The 17,098-nt window shown below is 50.0% G+C and overlaps 2 long non-coding RNA genes across 2 annotated transcripts in view; one reads left to right on the forward strand and one right to left on the reverse strand.

Annotated features, from left to right (window-relative positions):
• The first annotated feature begins 2,039 nt into the window (after window positions 1-2,039).
• On the forward strand, window positions 2,040-9,548 carry LOC147582752 (uncharacterized). The gene is made up of 2 exons (XR_015249490.1): window positions 2,040-2,715; window positions 9,068-9,548. It is a non-coding gene; the product is annotated as an uncharacterized LOC147582752 (long non-coding RNA).
• LOC147582753 (uncharacterized) overlaps window positions 6,478-17,098 on the reverse strand; it is a 40,407-nt gene continuing 29,786 nt past the window's right edge. The window contains exon 3 of the long non-coding RNA XR_015249489.1: window positions 6,478-7,055. This is a non-coding gene — a long non-coding RNA (uncharacterized LOC147582753). The remainder of the gene's footprint in view (window positions 7,056-17,098) is intronic.

Consider the following 17,098-nt stretch of genomic DNA (forward strand, 5'->3'; position numbering starts at 1 on the left):
CGCCCAGCCGGAGCCCCCGCCCCGCCCCTCAGACCGGGGTAGTGTATTTCCCGGAATTCCTTCCTAGCGAGCGGCGGGGACAAATCCGAGCGCCCCCTGGGCCGTGGCCCGCCCTGAACCTCCGGCCCCGGGACGCAGTGTTGGAGCCACCTGTGGGCTCGGGCTCCAGACGCCTGGCTGGCTCTGCCTCCCTCTTGGCCCCTCGAGCAGCATTCAAGCTACCTCCTGGGCGCCTGCAGCGTGCCAGGCCCGACCTGGAAGCTGGGAACGGTGAGCGTCACAGACCTCGTGTGGCTTGCACTCTACTGGGCGAGACATAGGCTCATCACATAATCCCACAACATAAATGTACAGTCGGGGGCCTTAACGGGGACTAGCCGTGGCTTGCAGGTCGGCGAAGGCTTCTCTGGGTTTACTGGGGGGGGGAGTAGGGGTGGAGTGGAAGAGGGCAGCCCACGTGGAGAGGACATTCTCTGTGAGACCCCAGGGCTCTGGGGAATGAACGGCGAGGAGGGAGGCATAGCAGATCCCCTCCTAGGCATTTACCCTTGAGAAACCCGCCTGCGTGCAGTCAGAGAGCATTTTCGAGGATGTTCACGGCAGCACTGTGCCTCACAGTAGACAGCACTGGAAACACCCCCTAATGCCCATCGCACGGAGTGGGCAAAAACTGGGATTTTCACTATAGAATGTTACACAACCGTGAAATTGAATGGACTCCAGCTGCAGAGAAGCTAGACGTATCTCGGAAACCACTCTGCATGAAGAAATAAGTTGCAGAAAAACTATGTACTCTATGATGCAACTTTTAGAATGTATGGTAAAAGCAAAACCAAAAATATGCTTGTGTGGGCACATGCACATGTAGAAAAAACTTTTGAAGGGAAAGGTAAACACAAACTTAAGAATGTTGTCTCAGGGGAATGGGAAAGAAGGGGAAGAAGAGGAGTTCACAGGTACATTCTGGTTACAGGTGGAGGTCCAGTATTTGAGTAGCATTATTTCATTTCATAATGTTATAAATAAATTGATATATAAGGGGGAAACAGGGTGGGAAGTGGGTGGCATGGGGCTAGTCAGGTGAGAGCTAGATCACACTGGGGGGGTGTGAGACACGGGGAGGGATTGATTGGTCTTTGCTCCTGAGAGCACTGGAAAAATCAGTGGAGGGTGTAAATGGAGGCAAAACAGGATCAAACTTTTATTTGGGGGGAAAAATAGTCTTCAGCTACTCAAAGTATGGTGCGGGGATCATTGGCGTCTATTCCCTGGGGCTGATTAGAATGCACACTTCCAGCCCCCATCCCAGCCCTGCTGAACTGGAATCTGTATTTTAACAAGATTCCAGGTGCTTTGAGTGCACATGCATGTTACAGGTTAAGCCTGGGCTCGCTGCTGTGAGGGGAAAACATTGGCGGGGGGAGGGGGGGGAGTCAGTGGGGTGCAGAGGACATCCCTGGGGGACTAGAAAGGGAGCTACTGCAGTGGTCTAGGCAGAGTGTGGTGACAGTGGAAGAGATGGGGAAAATCAGATTCAAGCTACACTTACAGGGTAAAATCAGCTGGACTTGGGTTGGGTTGTATGTGGGAGTGAGGGAGAGAGTAGGTCAAAAATGACCCTTCCAATACGTGGTTGGAGTCAGAGTTTTTTGCAAGACCCTTTCCTGGCTCTCCATGTAACTCAGGATAAGAATGGCTCTCACTTAGGGGCATCTGGGTGGCTCAGTTGGTTAAGCGGCCGACTTCGGCTCAGGTCATGATCTCACGGTCCGTGGGTTCGAGCCCCGCGTCGGGCTCTGTGCTGACAGCTCAGAGCCTGGAGCCTGTTTCGGATTCTGTGTCTCCCTCTCTCTGACCCTCCCCCATTCATGCTCTGTCTCTCTCTGTCTCAAAAATAAATAAATGTTAAAAAAAAAAAAAAAAAAAAAAGAATGGCTCTCATTTATTGAGACACATTTGGGGCCAGGTACCCTGGGAAGTGCTTTATAGGCACCATCCCGTTGAATCTTCGCAGCAATGCTGTGCAGTGGGAACAGACTTCCTCATTTTACAGATAAGGACACTGAGGCTCAGACAGTGGAACAGCCTGCTTAGCGCACATTGTGAGTAGCAGAGATGGAATTGAATCCGAATCCAGCTCTAGAGCCTTCATTCTCTGCCTTGTTACTGTCTCCCCAGCCCCTGTCATGACTTTCTGGTCCCTGTCCCACGTCTGTCCCTTGACTTCCTGGTGTGTTTCCCAGACACTAGTCAACCTGGGTGACTTGCTGGTGGAGTAAAGGCGATTGATCACAAGTTCTTTGCTGTTCCTCCCGTTGTGGCTTTCCTTCCTTCTGTATCTGGGCTGGATGGAGGGCCTTATTCAACAGAACACGATGGAAATGACATTCCTGGACTTTGAGCCTGGCTCATCAAAAGCCTGGCAGCTTCCACTGGGGCCTCTTGAACACTCTCTCTAGGAACCCTGAGTTGCTGCGTATGAAGTCCAACCACCTTGAGCCCATCCTGCTGGAGACCCCATGTAGAGCCACTGCAGTCTAGCTGAGCCCAGCCTTTCTACCACTCCCACCAAGAAACCAAACACACCAGGGAAGCCGTGTTGGACCCTCCGGACCAGAGCAGCCGCCAACTGAATTTGTGACTTCGGTCGTGCCATGTGGAACCGAAGAATTACCCAGCTGACCCCAACCCAAACTCCTGACCTACAGAGTTGTGGTATGTAATAAAATGGTGGTTATTTGAAGCCACTAAATCGTGGGGGATAGACGGTCCAGCAGAATGAGATAACAGGAATGCTAGTGCCTGGCCACCCAGCCCCTCCAGTCTCTGCACCTGAGTTTATGCCATTCTGACACCCGGAAAAGCCTTTTCGCAGATCCTGAACTATCAAAATTCTGCCTTCTCAAGCAGGTCAAACACAAAGAGAAACAATCAGGCTGTGTGCTGCCCGGCTTGTGTTTGCTCTTACGCACTGCTCCGTGCCAGGCAGCCCCCCCACTACATCAGCCGCTCTTGCCCTCTGACTTGGGTTTGGCCAATAGGGGGCAGCAGCAGGAGGTCAGAAAGCGGGAGGAGGGAGACGTCAGGATGTTTATTCCTTCTCTCCCCCCTTGCACAGTCAGCCACCGGGTCAGCTGTGTCTCTCCACCAAGGCCACAGCTCCTGGCAGGCGGTCCGGTCCAAGCCACACTGCCCACCTTCAAAGGCAATGATTCCTTTAGTTACCAGCCTCAGGCTACTGCTCCACCCCTTCTTGCTTTCCAGAAGCTCTGCTCTGGGTTCGAGTTCCCTGGAAGCAGAGGCTGAGGTGAAGATTTGAGTGCCAGGCAGTGTATTTGGGAAGAGGCCCAGGAAATGCAGGAAGACAGGAAGGGAGCCGATGCAGACGGGCTACAGGACCAGGCGCCTAGAGCTCAGTTGTGCAGCGAACTCTGGGAGACCATGTAGAGTACGTGTCAGAGTTAACCCTGCTGAGGAGTGAGGAGGCTGGGAGGTTTATCTAGCAACTGCCCTTTGACTTTGAGGACATTCACTTCTGGGCACTCTGGGCTTGCCCAACCCACTGGCTCAGCTTGTTCCCATGGCTAGAAAACACCAGGAGAAAGAGAACGAGCAGGAGACTGACCCTGATACTACATGGCATGAGTGCCATGCAGAGGCGATGCTTAGGGCTCTCGGGCTGGGCCCTGACAGCCACGCCTAGCCACAGCTTTGTAAATCCCTTGTTTTTTCCCAGCTTTACTGAAGTATGATTGACAAATGAAATTGTAAGATATTCAAAGTGTACAATATGGGCCTCCTGGGTGGCTCAGTCAGTTAAGCGTCCAACTTTGGCTCATGTCAGGATCTCACGGTTTGTAGGTTCGAGCCTCGCGTTGGGCTCCGAGCCTGCTTGGGATCCTCTGTCCCCCTCTCTGTGCCCCTCCCCCGCTTGCATGCTCTTTCTCAAAATAAACTTTAAAAATTAAAAAAAAAACAAAACAAAACCAAAGTGTATAATATGATGATCTGATATAAGCATACATGTGAAAAGATTCTCCCCCCACCATCAAGTTAATTAGCACACTCATCATCATATATTTACCTCTTTGTTTGTTTGTTTTGGTGAGGACACTTATGTTTTACTCTTAGCACATTTCAACATTTCAGTTATGCAAAAGTGTTATCCACGCTAGCCATCCTGTTATACATTATATCCTCAGAATGTATTCATCTTCTTAATGAATATAATTCCTTTATTAAACTCCCCTCAATTATTCAGTTTGAGTGTTTGCCTGCTTTCTGCCGGGACCCTGGGTGATATAGGCTGGTCTTGACCTTCACATAAATACAGGGTAGGCCAATGTCTACAGAGTTGGAAGAGGGGTGGAGAGAGAAAAATCTAGCTCGGGATCTAATTCCAGCCAACAACAACAACAACAAATGAATGAATGAATGAATGAAAACAGAGAACTAATGAATAAGAATTGTCATAGACTCTAAGTCTAAAGTTCTCTTTTGGCCAGCAAAAGAGCCGACGCAGGATTAAAGCGAGAGATGGCTGATGTCCCGGAAAAGACAAGAGCCCCGAATAAGGATCCTTGCCCCATTTTAATTAGTATCGGAAGGCTTACCAACGTGATGGGTGCGTACAAAGAGACAAGGAAACTGGGAACGTTAACTTGGGAACGTGAGGAAAGAGGGGGGTTTTGAAGATATACAGTGTTTGGGGTCTGGGTCAGTATAAAAATCCGGGCGCCGGGCAGTCGGGAGGAAGGTTGTTTACAGTGGACGTGAGGCAGCACCCCTGTTTATCTTTGCCAAGGGGATGAGACAGATAGAGGAAATAGCCTCAGGGCTGACCAGGCACCTTGGCTTTTGTTAACCATCTCCATTCTTGGCTGCTTTGCCTGCGGCGGCAGTCCGTTGTCCAAATCACCAATTTACCTACCCTGGCCCTGTCCTCCTGGCAAAGCAGCTTTTCTGCCAGAGTACTGAATTGGGGTGCTTCCACCCTGAACATCTAATCTTGTTTACTTCATACACCTGTGTGCTGGGCACCTTTGTGCCATTCCTATTTCAGGCCTTTGCCTCTCCCTGTTTGGGGGGCTCTGCACCCCCTCTCTATTTTGGGGTGCTTTTGCATCTATTTCTGCACCTTTGTGCCTCTATTCTCGGGGTGCCAATCTGGTTTACCCAAACTCGGGTGCGAGCATCTTATGACTTTATTTCTTTATGCCTTGTTAACCCATTGGTGTAAACCCAGGGGATTCCTAAGCTTATCCCCCACAAAGAATATTCTAATTGGACACAATACTGATCAGGAGTATCATGTCCAGTTAAATTAAGCTGGTAACTTAGTACTACAGAACCCAATGTGATTGTTAGAGTTGGGAAGGAGAAAAGTTACAGAGACGAGAACCAGGCTTTCATGGCAGATTATCAGCTGGGGCAACCCTAGCTACTGTTACACATAGAATATTGTAGATACCCAGCAAATAGGCTAGAAATAGAGTCCTTGCTTATATAACAGTTGTGAGCAGGTGGCAACTCTCTACTTGGTCCTACGACATGTGGGTCTCGGGTGGCCCTGGGGATCATCTTTATTCCAGCCGTTCATAGGGCGGAGAGAGTACTAAGGAGTGTAAGGGCTCCGAAGTGCACACATCACTCCTGCCCACATTCAATCCCCACAGCTGCCTCATGGGCCATACTGAATTGCGGGGAAGGCTGGGAAATGTAGTCCAGCAGTGCACCTGGGAAGGTGACCTTCCCATAAGACTTGTCATTGTATGGGGTGCCTGGGTGGCGCAGTCGGTTAAGCGTCCGACTTCAGCCAGGTCACGATCTCGCGGTCCGTGAGCTCGAGCCCCGCGTCGGGCTCTGGGCTGATGGCTCAGAGCCTGGAGCCTGTTTCCGATTCTGTGTCTCCCTCTCTCTCTGCCCCTCCCCCGTTCATGCTCTGTCTCTCTCTGTCCCAAAAATAAATAAAAAACGTTGAAAAAAAATTAAAAAAAAAAAAAAAAGACTTGTCATTGTATGTGTGTCAGAGAATTGTGTGACCTTGTCTAACCTTACCAGCCAGGTGGATAGTCTATAAAGGCAGGACAGGGTCAACTTATCCCGGATCCCCAGCCCTGACCCAGGGCCTGGGGGAAAGTAGGCACTTGCTACACGTTGGTGGAATGATAGGATGTAAGTAGGCAATTAAGGTTATTGTTGTCGAGCTTCTGAGGTATATGGGAAGCCTTTAATGAGCATGACCTCGTGTCCCAGCCCTGTGCAGGCTCAGGTTGCCTCGAATTAAGGGAGGGCAAGATGATGCCTAAGGAAAGAATTTCAAGACAAAGATAAACCCCTCCCTACCGCACACACTCATGCAAAATTTGTGTCACAATAGTAGCTACTATTTATTGAGCACCTATTTTATGCTGGTCGCTGTTATTCACGGGCATAGGATTTCATCTAGAGATCCCCACCCCACCCCCAGCAGCCCTATGATGTAGGTTCCATGATTAGCCCCATTTGCTGGTGGAGAAATCAAGGCTCGAAGTGGTGAAAGATGAAGCTGGAATTTGGGTGTGAATATGCTAGACTCAGAGCCTGTGCTCTTGACCTCTACCAGTATCCAAGGGGATGCAGGGTAGGTTGGACAGCAGCCAGGTCTGGGGGAAGAGGCCTGGGTAGGCAGGCGGGAGCCCTGGGTTCGCATCCGGCTCTGTGTGACTGAGGGCAGGTCACCTCATTCGTTTGGCACGTAGTTCCCTCGGTTGGCTCTGCACCAGGCACTGAGGATATGCAGAAAAAAACCCATCCTCTCCATGGTTTGCTCCTGGGCAGCAGGGGAACCAGCATCATCAATTTGATTCAATGTGACAAGGGTCATCAACTATTTCTTCCTCCTCGGCTCTATTGTCTTCCTCTGTGAAACTTTCAGCAAGGGGTCGGGAAGTCAAGGGTTGCAAACTCAAAGACCAACAGAGCAAGTTTGGAATGCAGACAGTCTGGAGTCCTGGCTCCACCGCTTGCAGCTCTGTGACTCAGGGCCGGTCCTCTCTGGGCCTCAACTTCCTCATCTGTTGAGTGGAGATAATACATGTACACACTGAGCTCATGGGATAACACATAGCCATCCCTGATTCATAGGATAACCCACATATATACCTAACTCGCAGCGTAACCCATATACAAATCTAGCTCATAGGATTCTGTGGGCTAAGACACACGCGCCCAGACCTAGCTCGTGGGATAGTCCACAGACATGCCTCACTCGTGGGAGAGCAGTGGAAGTAAGGACTGTGCAGTGAGACGGCAGATGCCCCACAGAAATGCTGCTGTGCTGAAACGCGAATCCTCCGAGTGTTCAAGGAAATCCAGAAACCACACTTTCAATGTTTAAAATGTGTTCAGACAGACGGTGGCTATACTTATCATGGTGAGCAAGAGTAATTTATAGAATTGTCAGATCAATACGTTGTACACCTGAGGCTACTAGAATGTCACAATTACACTTCAATAATAAATTTTAAACTTAATTAAAACCAAGAAGTAAAGCTCTAAGAATACTAACAAAAAAATAAAGAGGGGCGCCCGGGTGGCTCAGTTGGTTGGGCAGCTAACTTTCGCTCGGGTCATGATCTCACCATTCTCGAGTTCCAGCTGTGCTGAGTACTCAGCGCCTGGAGCCTGCTTCAGATTCTGTGTCTCCCTCTCTCTCTTCCCCTCCCTTGCTCATGATCTCTCATGAATAAATTAAATAAATAAATAAATAAATAATCTCTTTCTCTCTCTTTCTCACACACACAAAAATAAAGAAACATAAAAAAATTTTTTTTAATAAAGAAAAAAGTCACACTGGTAAGAAAAAAAAAGTGTTGGGGCGCCTGGGTGGCGCAGTCGGTTAAGCGTCCGACTTCAGCCAGGTCACGATCTCGCGGTCCGTGAGTTCGAGCCCCGCGTCGGGCTCTGGGCTGATGGCTCAGAGCCTGGAGCCTGTTTCTGATTCTGTGTCTCCCTCTCTCTCTGCCCTTCCCCCATTCATGCTCTGTCTCTCTCTGTCCCAAAAATAAATAAACGTTGGAAAAAAAAAAATTAAAAAAAAAAAAAAAGAAAAAAAAAGTGTTCAATACCTCCTGAATCTTAAAAACTTTGATTGAGCTAAGAAACACATCTGTGGGCCAGATTTTGTCCCTGGCCCTGTTGACTTCATAACAGCCAAAGTCTCTGCTGATTCTGGTCTCTGAATAGGAAAGAGGACAAGGAAGGTGTTGCCCCAACTCAAATTTAACCAGGCAAAATTGGAATCAGTTGCATACAGTAGAAAATTCTAAACTAATAGTAGCCAAAACAGGAAAGAAGTTTACTTCTCTGTCTTGTAAAACATGTCCAGGGGCGCTTGGTGGTTCAGTTGGTGAAGCATCCAATTCTTGATTTCAGTTCAGGTCAAGATCTCACACACCGAACCTGTTTGGGATTCTCTCTCCCCCTCACTCTCTGCCCCTCCTCCCCTCTCAAATATAAATAAAATAAACATTAAAAAAAAGTACAAAGATGCGCAACGCAGGCTAGTATGGCAACTCTGTGCAGATGCCTCCTTCCATCTCTCTGCTCTGCCGTCCCAAGCATATGGCCTTTATCCTCATTGTCCAGCATGGCTGCTGGAGCACTGGCCATCACATCTGCAGCCCAAGACAGCAGAGTGAAGGAAGAGCTCTCCTCTTTTAAAGATAATTCCTGATTTCCTCATGACACTTCCACTCTTATAGTCAAATGGCCATACCTAATTGAAAAGAAGACTGAGAAACGTTTATAGCCGGGAGGCAAGGTAGCTAGCTAAAATGCGAGGTCCACCTGCTCAAGAAGAGGAGACAATGAGCCATTTGTGCCACATCAAAGAACTGGGTGTGTGAGGAGGGTGTGTGGATGGGCCGGAGGGGTGTTGCCAGGCTGCCAGATTCTGCCTTCTAGGCCTCAGGTGTCTTTAGAGCCCTGTCTGACCAAGAGAAGAAAATCAGAGAATAAGACAGAAAGAGGGTAGCTGAATATAATAATGAGAGCAACCACTTACCAAGGACCTGCTATATTCCAGGCTCCGCGCTGAGCCCCGGCAAACATCACAGATTAGCATCCCAGGCTCTCTCCTGGGTGAGCCTCCTGCTGTGAGGCGGGAGGTCCTGTCCTGCCTGTGCCAGCTGGGGAAGGAGACTTAGAAGTCCGCCGTCTGCCAGACAGATAACCACCAGCCTTTCTGTTTTCAGTCCTGCCCTACACCTCGGTCTTTGGAGGTTCTTGGTCTCTCTCATCCCTGAGCCTTTGATCCCCAGTTGTCTTGTGTCCTGATGGCTCCCCTGAACAGTCAGGGTTCAACTTTCTGGGTTTCTCAAGTCAGCCTACCATCTGTTTTCCAGCTTCGAGAGTTTGGTTGACTGTTCTCATCTGCTGTGAGCTCCTCACATGGTCTCTTTGTCCCAGTGGAGAGGTGTGCATTTTTAAAAACGCTTTTATGTCATTTTATTAGAATTTCAGAAAAAAATGGAGGCGAATAAACGTGTTCAGTCTGCCATGTTTAACCAGGAGCCTCCAGCCTGCATTCTTGGGGCGCCCTCAGCACACAGGGTTCTCTCTTGCTCTTAACCCCGGGGAATGTTTCTCTCTCGCCTCCATAGCCCAAACCTGCTTGTCAAGTGCGACAGCCTTGCCGCCCTCTTCTTTGTACTTAGGAAAAAGAAATCTCTGATATGGCTCATTTCTGAGAAGTCAAGTGTGGACGTTAACAAGTTAAAATTTGAAGGTGGGGATGAGAGTTAGTCATTTCTGAATTGGAACATCAGAGTAAATCTCCCTCCAAAGCAATATTTCCACTGTGTTTACAAGGGAGTCCAAAGTCAATGCTCAAGGGGAAAGCCAGGTAGAGCTACGCTTATCCTTACAAACGACTGAACACAGACACATTGCCTCTCGGTGAGTCTGACACAGTCACCATTTCCTCCAGAGTTTTCTCCCGGTGTCTTGGTGAAGTGCCTGCAGGAGATCCTGGTTTTGGTTGAGGAGCCATGTTCTATGAACAACACGCACCTCCAGACCCTGGGCCCCCCTCAGTGCACCGTGATGCTCGTGATGCTAAGAAAAGGGGCACATGGTCCCCGAGAACTAGGGTGACCGACCGCCCTAGTTTGGTGGGACCGAGGAGTTTCTGGGGACACAGGACAGTTGCAGGGCAAACCAGATGGGTGGCCGCCCTGCAGACTTGCTCCTCACACGCACTCCCGGGTGTGTGCTTGCTGCACACGTAGCTGAACACGCTTATCCCTGCTGTTACCACCTACCCCGGCGGATGGTGGAGTAGCTCAGAGAGTGCGCTCTGGAACCAGGATGCGGGGGCCGAACCCTAGCTCCAACACTCACCAGCTCTGAAGCAAGTCACTTTACCTCTCTCTGCCTCAGTTTCCTCATCTATAAAATGGGAATCATAGTCAGAACAAGTCTACTCCGTAGGTTTCTGCAAGGATCAAGTGAGTTAATAGATCTAAAGCACTTAGAATGTTTACAGGCCACCATCTCTTATCTGAAACCCTGATGTCTCAGGGCCCTCGTGTGTTTTGGGATTTTGGAAGCTTTTGGGTTTTAGAAAGCACACACCAGGGGCGCCTGGCTGGCTCGGTCAGTGAAGTGTTTGACTCTTGATCTCAGGGTTGTAAGTTTGAGCCCCACGTTGGGTGTAGAGATTACTTAAAAATAAAACCTTAAAGGGGAGCCTCAGTGGCTCAGTTGGTTGAACATCCAACTCTTGATTTTGGCTCAGGTCATGATCCCCCGGTCGTGGGACTGAGCCCCACGTCAGGCTCTGCGCTGAGCATGAAACCTGCTTAAGATTCTGTCTGTCCCTCTGTCCCTCTTCGCAGCTCACACTCTCTCTCTCTAAAAAAACAAAATAAATCTTTTTTTAAAAAAAGACAAAGCACACACCTTATGTTATGTAACACACCAGTGGGGTCTGGGTTAGCATCCCATAATTAAACACATTAATATTTCTGCAGAAAAGAATGTATGAATATTTATACATGTGCTCAGGTTAGATTTGGGGCACCAAATGAATTTTGGTACTAACCTTATTTTGTTCAGAATTTCTTGGATTCAGAAGTACAAGGAGGAGTTGTAGACGAGCACAGTTTGCTGGTGTTGTTATTATTATTATTATTATTATTATTATTATTATTATTGAAAGAGAGAGCACAAGCAGAGGAGGGGCAAAGAGAGAGGTAGAGAGAGGATCCCAAGCAGGCTCCACGCTGTCAGCACAGAGCCCAACGCGGGCCCAAACTCACCAACCGTGAGATCATGACCTGAGCTGAAATCAAGAGTCAGATGCTTAACCGACGGAGCCACCCAGGTACCCCTGCTGGTATTATTGTTTAACGGACATCTGGTGTAGCTACCACACAATCGCTCCTTAAGGACAACTCAGGCTTTTGTGCCCAAGGTCCCCACTCGTTCCTGAAGCTTCCTAGTGGGGTCTTTCTGCGCCAGCAGCTGTGAAGGGACATTCTCTTTTCTTCTTTCTCTACCCAGACCCTCAGTGTAGTAATTTCTCTCTGTTCCTGTCAATATGCGGTTGGTGGGTGGTTGTTGGCGAAAGTGGCAGCTGGATGCAAATTCAAGTCCCCAAGCACCTTCCTGGGTCTGAGCTGGGGAGCCCGCTGGGCCCCGGTGGCCAGAGCAGGGGCATGGGTGGTGGTCATCAGCGTGGAAAAGTGACGAGCAAGCTGAGCTTCTGGCAAAGCGGCCGTGGGTTCCGTGGGTCTGGTCTGGGAGGTGAAATGGTAAAGCCAAAGGAGGAGTCACGGCCCCTCAGCAGCCCCTGGGCATCCACAAAATCACCACCAAAGACACTGATTTACTTGCAGAAAAGTGTCAGAGGCGACTAGTTGGGGCGTGTCTGGGAAACGCACTCCGGGAAATGCATGCTTGGCAGGTTACTAGGGAGTTACAGTGACTTCAAGGAGCAGGCGAAGCCCCCCAGCACAGCCACTGGGAGAGGGCTCGCCTCCAACGGCTCTCCACCCTTCACAGAGTGCCCTCCCCGCCCTCCTGACGCACACATTCCTGGCACAACTGCCTCGACAGGGGATTATTTTGCAGATTGTTTCTTTCTGGGTGTGATTATCTGGGAAGGGAAATTGGCTTCTGCGTGTTTTCAGTGGAGCTTTGGCAACCAGGGACGTGGGCTCTTTCCCAAGAGGGAGAGAGAAAGGGAGGATTGGGGTCAGGCCTCCACGCCAGACGCAGGTCTAGCCCCTTGGGGAAGGCGCCTGATTTTGCCCGTAGGGCATTTCTGAGCCTTCTGCAAACTGGAATCAGAGCAGTCATGGTTCCCCCATCTTTTCACACCCTCCACTACATGGGGTGCCCCCTTCCCCTCTTTGCCACTCAGCTCCCCCTTTACCCCCAAAGGGCCCTAGACTTTGAACCTCTCCCTCTTTTTCTCACTTCCTCTCTGCTCGCAAGTAAAGAACTTAAGAAAGAATCCTGGACCAGGAGCCGTGAGACTTCAGTCCAAGTTCAGCTCTGCCCACCAATACACTGTGACCCCGAACTGGTGCCTTGTCTTCTGTGTGCCTCAATCAGGAAGACTGAGGTCAGGGATCAGGTGAGCTAGAAAATCCCGGCCAGGCTGAAAGGGGCAGCTTAACGTTGCCGCGTGGAAAAGTGAGCCCAGTGCTACCCGATTTCGGACTTTTCGGAAGAAGCTGTATTAGTCAGAATAGGTTGCCATAACAAGCAGCCCCAACGTTCAAGACTTTAAAATAGCTAAGGCATGTATCCTGGCCCCACCACAGTCCAACATGGGCCAGCCACGGGTCCTCCCCCCCCTCCCCACTCCTTTTGTCTGGTGGCTCAGCCACCGCCTAGGGCCACTCCCCGGGTCCTCCCCTGGACCCCCGCTGTTCATTCCGTGGCCTCCGTGCCAGGTGGCCTCCCGCAGGAGTCTATCGGTGAGGCGGCGGCCTCCCCCTCGTTTTGCACTTGCACAGCTTGTTCCACAAACATCTACTGCGTGCCTCCTCCACGCCAGGCCCCACGACAGGGAAGGAGGACGCGAGAACCACCAGGAAACCCTTCCTTCCCTTGAGGAGCTCACAGCTGTTTTGACCTCTGGGTGGAAAACAGTGTTGGATTTTTAAAACTAAATATTAGAGCTATTTGTCACCGCGTTACGTTTTAGCAGTGGCCCAGTCCTTAATCGAAAAGAAGGACTCCCTGAGGGGGAAATTCTAGGCCTAATGACTGCTAGGGAGGGCCCGGGCAGAGTCCACGGGTGGGAATGTCCCCTTCAGGCTCTAGGGTTCAGTGTGTGGGAGGGTTCAGGCAAGTGCTTCGCCCCAGCCTCAGCCTTCACCTCTGTGAAATGGGGAAAGGGATCTATCTTAGAGGCTGTAGGGAAATAAGAGAGCCACGTAGCACAGCTGATCACGGTGCGGAGAACACTGGAGATGCAACCCCCGCCCCTCCCCCCACCCCCTCCACCCCCCCCCCCCCCCCCCCCCGCCGGTCCCCAGCGACCACTGTACTGAGTCAGGGCTGTTTTGGGGCAGGCGGCGTGTCAGTGTCAACCTTAATTCCCAACCAACATTTTCTGGGTGTGACCCTGGGTGAGGCCCTGGGGACGTGTAGTGAGAAGGTCTGGCCCCGATGACAGGAGCTTAGAGTCCTGGGGCAGCTGCCTTCTGACTTCTGTGGGTGTGAGGTTGGCCCTCACCTGACCCCTCACGGGGGTGAGCCAGCCCTCGCCCTCAAAGCGAGAGGCGGATGGGGGGATGCACGCGGATTCCAAGTCACTTGAATGTAACAAGCAGGTTGATCATCTTGGTGGACATCAGCAAGGCAGCGTCAGAAGCCCAGGGGTGAGGCCCCCTGGGCGGGGGATTGGGGAGCGTTGAGACTGCAAAGGAGGAAGAAAAGCCTTCTGCTCAGGCCTCGCTTCACAAAGGTGATGTTGCCACTTAGTCTGGGACCAGAGCACTTCTGCTGGTCGAACACCACCAAGGTGCGGCCATAAGACCCATTTTATAGGGGGCGCCTGGGTGGCTCAGTCGGTTAAGCATTAGACTTTGGCTCAGGTCATGATGTGAGTTCGAGCCCCGTATCTGCCCCTCCCCTGCGTGTGCTCGTGTCCGACTTCGGTTCGGTCATGATCTCACAGTTCGTGAGTTCGAGCCCCACATCGGGCTCTGTGCTGACAGCTCAGAGCCTGGAGCCTGCTTCGGATTCTGTGTCTCCCTTTCTCTCTGACCCTCCCCCGTTCATGCTCTGTCTCTGTCTCAAAAATAAACGTTAAAAAAAATTTTTTTAATATTAAAAAAAAAAACCCATATTATAGATGAGGACATTGAGGTGCATAACGATGAGGCCAACTTTCTCAAGTCTATAGGGCTGCTAAGGGGTGGCCTGGAGACTCAAACCCGGGTCAACACTCTCTTCTGTGCTTCACAATGGTGCCCGGGAGGGAGATTTCTGTTGAGGGTCTCAGAGGACCCCCTCCCTGGGTTCCCAGTCAGCTGTGCAGGACCGAGGAAGGGAAGCAGGCTGGCTAGGGCTCTGAGGGATCCGGCAAGAAGTGTATTTCTCTGTCCGAGGTGTGCGGTTCATCTGGGAAGCTGGGGTTACTTCCTCCCTCCCTTTCTCCCTCCCCTCCTTCCTTCCCTCTCTCTTCGTCCTTTCTCTTTTTTTCTTCCTCCCTCCCTCCCCTCCCTACTTCCTTTCCTCTCTTCCTCCTTCCTTCTTTTCTTCCTTCTCTCCCTCCTTCCTTCCTTGCCTTTCTCTTCCTTTTTCTTCCTTCCTTCCTTCCCTCTCTTCTTCCTCCTCCTTCCTTCCCTCAATACTTCCTTCCCTCCATCCTTTCCTCCCCCCCCTTCCTCCTCTCTTCCTTCCTTCCTTCCTTCCTTCCTTCCTTCCTTCCTTCCTTCCTTCCTTCCTTCCTTCCAGGTGGATTCCCAGCCCTGGCAGTTACTATCTGGGTGACCCTGGTAGGTCACTTCAGCCTTCTGAGCCTATGAATCTACTGTATACCAGGTACTGCTCAAAATATACCGAGGGCAAACAGTGAGCTAGACAGACTTGGTCTCCAGCATCCTGGGGCAGCCAACTGGCTCTGGAGGCCTCCTAGAAGAAGCGATGCTCGAGGTTCATGGGGTGGGCATGGTGGGGATCTCGTGCTGCGGAGAGGTGGAAGGGGATTTCTCGGGCTTACTGTGAAACTCACAAAGCTTAAGCTCTAGAGCCCCTCACTTGCCAGGCGACTTCCAGTGACCTGGGAGGGGCCCCAGCAATGCACACTCAGGATCACATGCTGTTGTAGAGTCCGCCAAAGCAAGCTGTTTTCACTGCAATTAAGAATGCTGCCTCTCCCCTCTCCAACTTCCTCCCTGTCACACTTCCCCTCCTTTTGGGTATCGGGGGAGCTGCTGTGGCATTTTGGGTATCTAGCTAAGGGGAAGCTGTCACAGAATACTGACATCGATGAAAATAAAAAATAATAAAACTCAAACTACACCAACACAAACAGGATGTGGGCAAGAAACTGGTTGAGAGGTGACATTGATGCAAATAATTTTTAAGGTTGGTAATCAAGGAAACCTGCAAGTCCTGAGATCCTCTATGATCCTTGATCTCGAAGTTTTTCGAAATTTGACAATAATCCTAAGACCTTTGACATTACCAATAATGACTTGCGAAGTTGAAGGAAACTTTTTGAAACTATTAACGATGGGGGAGAAAAAAACTTTGGGTCACCTGTGCTAAAGAAAACTAAGTTATCTTCTTATTCTCTCTAAAGAAAATGTCACATGAAGAGATTTCCCCAAAAGTATATAACCAAAATGTAGGAATAAAGGTATTATGGCAGCATATCAGGTGATTAACATAAATATTATATTGTTTTTCTGGACATTGTGTAGCGTTTATGAACTTTTTAAATTTTGTTGTGGTTTTGTTTCTCATTCTAACGATTCACGTTTTTGTCTGATTTTTTGGGGGTTTTTCTTAAAGAAAGTCTCCAGCTTTATATGTGTCAGGCCCACAAAATCTGATGCAATTCTATGGAGAGGATACAGCATGTGCAAAGGCCCAGTGGTAGTGGGGTGGGAACTTTGCTGTGTTTAAGGAATAGAAGCACAGAGAGGACAGGCAGAGGAGGAGAGGAGGGTATTGCCCATAACCCTGACTTGACCTCTCACTGGCTATGTGGCCAAACAGGGATCTCCAGAGAGATCAAGGCCAAAGAAAGGACCTCATAAGTCTTTCTTCAACCTCCTACCAGTGCAGGAATCCTCTCTCTGACAGCTTCCCACTGACTCTGGCTCTGCATACCCCCTGGGATGGGAAGCTCACTAAAATCCTATGCTATCATAACTCAAAACTCTGATTGTGGGAAGTTCTTTTGTCAAGCTGACCACTAACTGCCTTCAGTTCCCTCTTGGGTCCTCATCTTCCCTAGGGACCCAGAAATAATTGGTTACTGCCAGCTTCTTCCCATTTCTTTTTTTATTTCAAGAGAGAGAGCGAGCATGAGTGGGGGTGGGGAGCAGAGAGAGAAGGAGAGAGAGAATCTCAAGCAGGCTCCGTGCTGTTGGTGCAGAGCCTGATGTGGGGCTTGATCCCACGACCGCAAGACCATGACCTGAGCCAAAATCAAGAGTCGGACGCTCAACCTACTAAGCCACCCAGGTGCCCCTTCCCCATCTCATTACAGCTCTGCAGACACCGGAGGGCAGTGTTCAGGTTCAGTTCTTGCCCAGTATAACCTGGCTTCCTTCAAACGTTCCTTCTATGACTTGACTTCCAAAGTCTTTCTCATCCATCATCTCAGTGATTCCTTAACCACTCACACATATACAATGATGATGATGATAGCTAACACGAGTTGAGTGCATACTATGTAGTAGGCTCTGTGTCGGGTGTTGCTTATGCCTAATCCTTAAGGCAAATCCTAGAAAACAGGTAGTCATAAAGCCCATTTTACATAGGAGGAAATCAAGGCTCAAAGAGACTAAATAACCAGCTTAGGTTACAGAGCCCATACAGGTGGTACCAACAGATTCTTTGACTTCAGAGCTCATGCTTT

This window comes from Puma concolor, chromosome A3, assembly GCF_028749965.1.
Source record: "Puma concolor isolate L17-30 chromosome A3, mPumCon1.1.hap2, whole genome shotgun sequence".
In the NCBI taxonomy this organism is placed as follows: domain Eukaryota; kingdom Metazoa; phylum Chordata; class Mammalia; order Carnivora; family Felidae; genus Puma; species Puma concolor.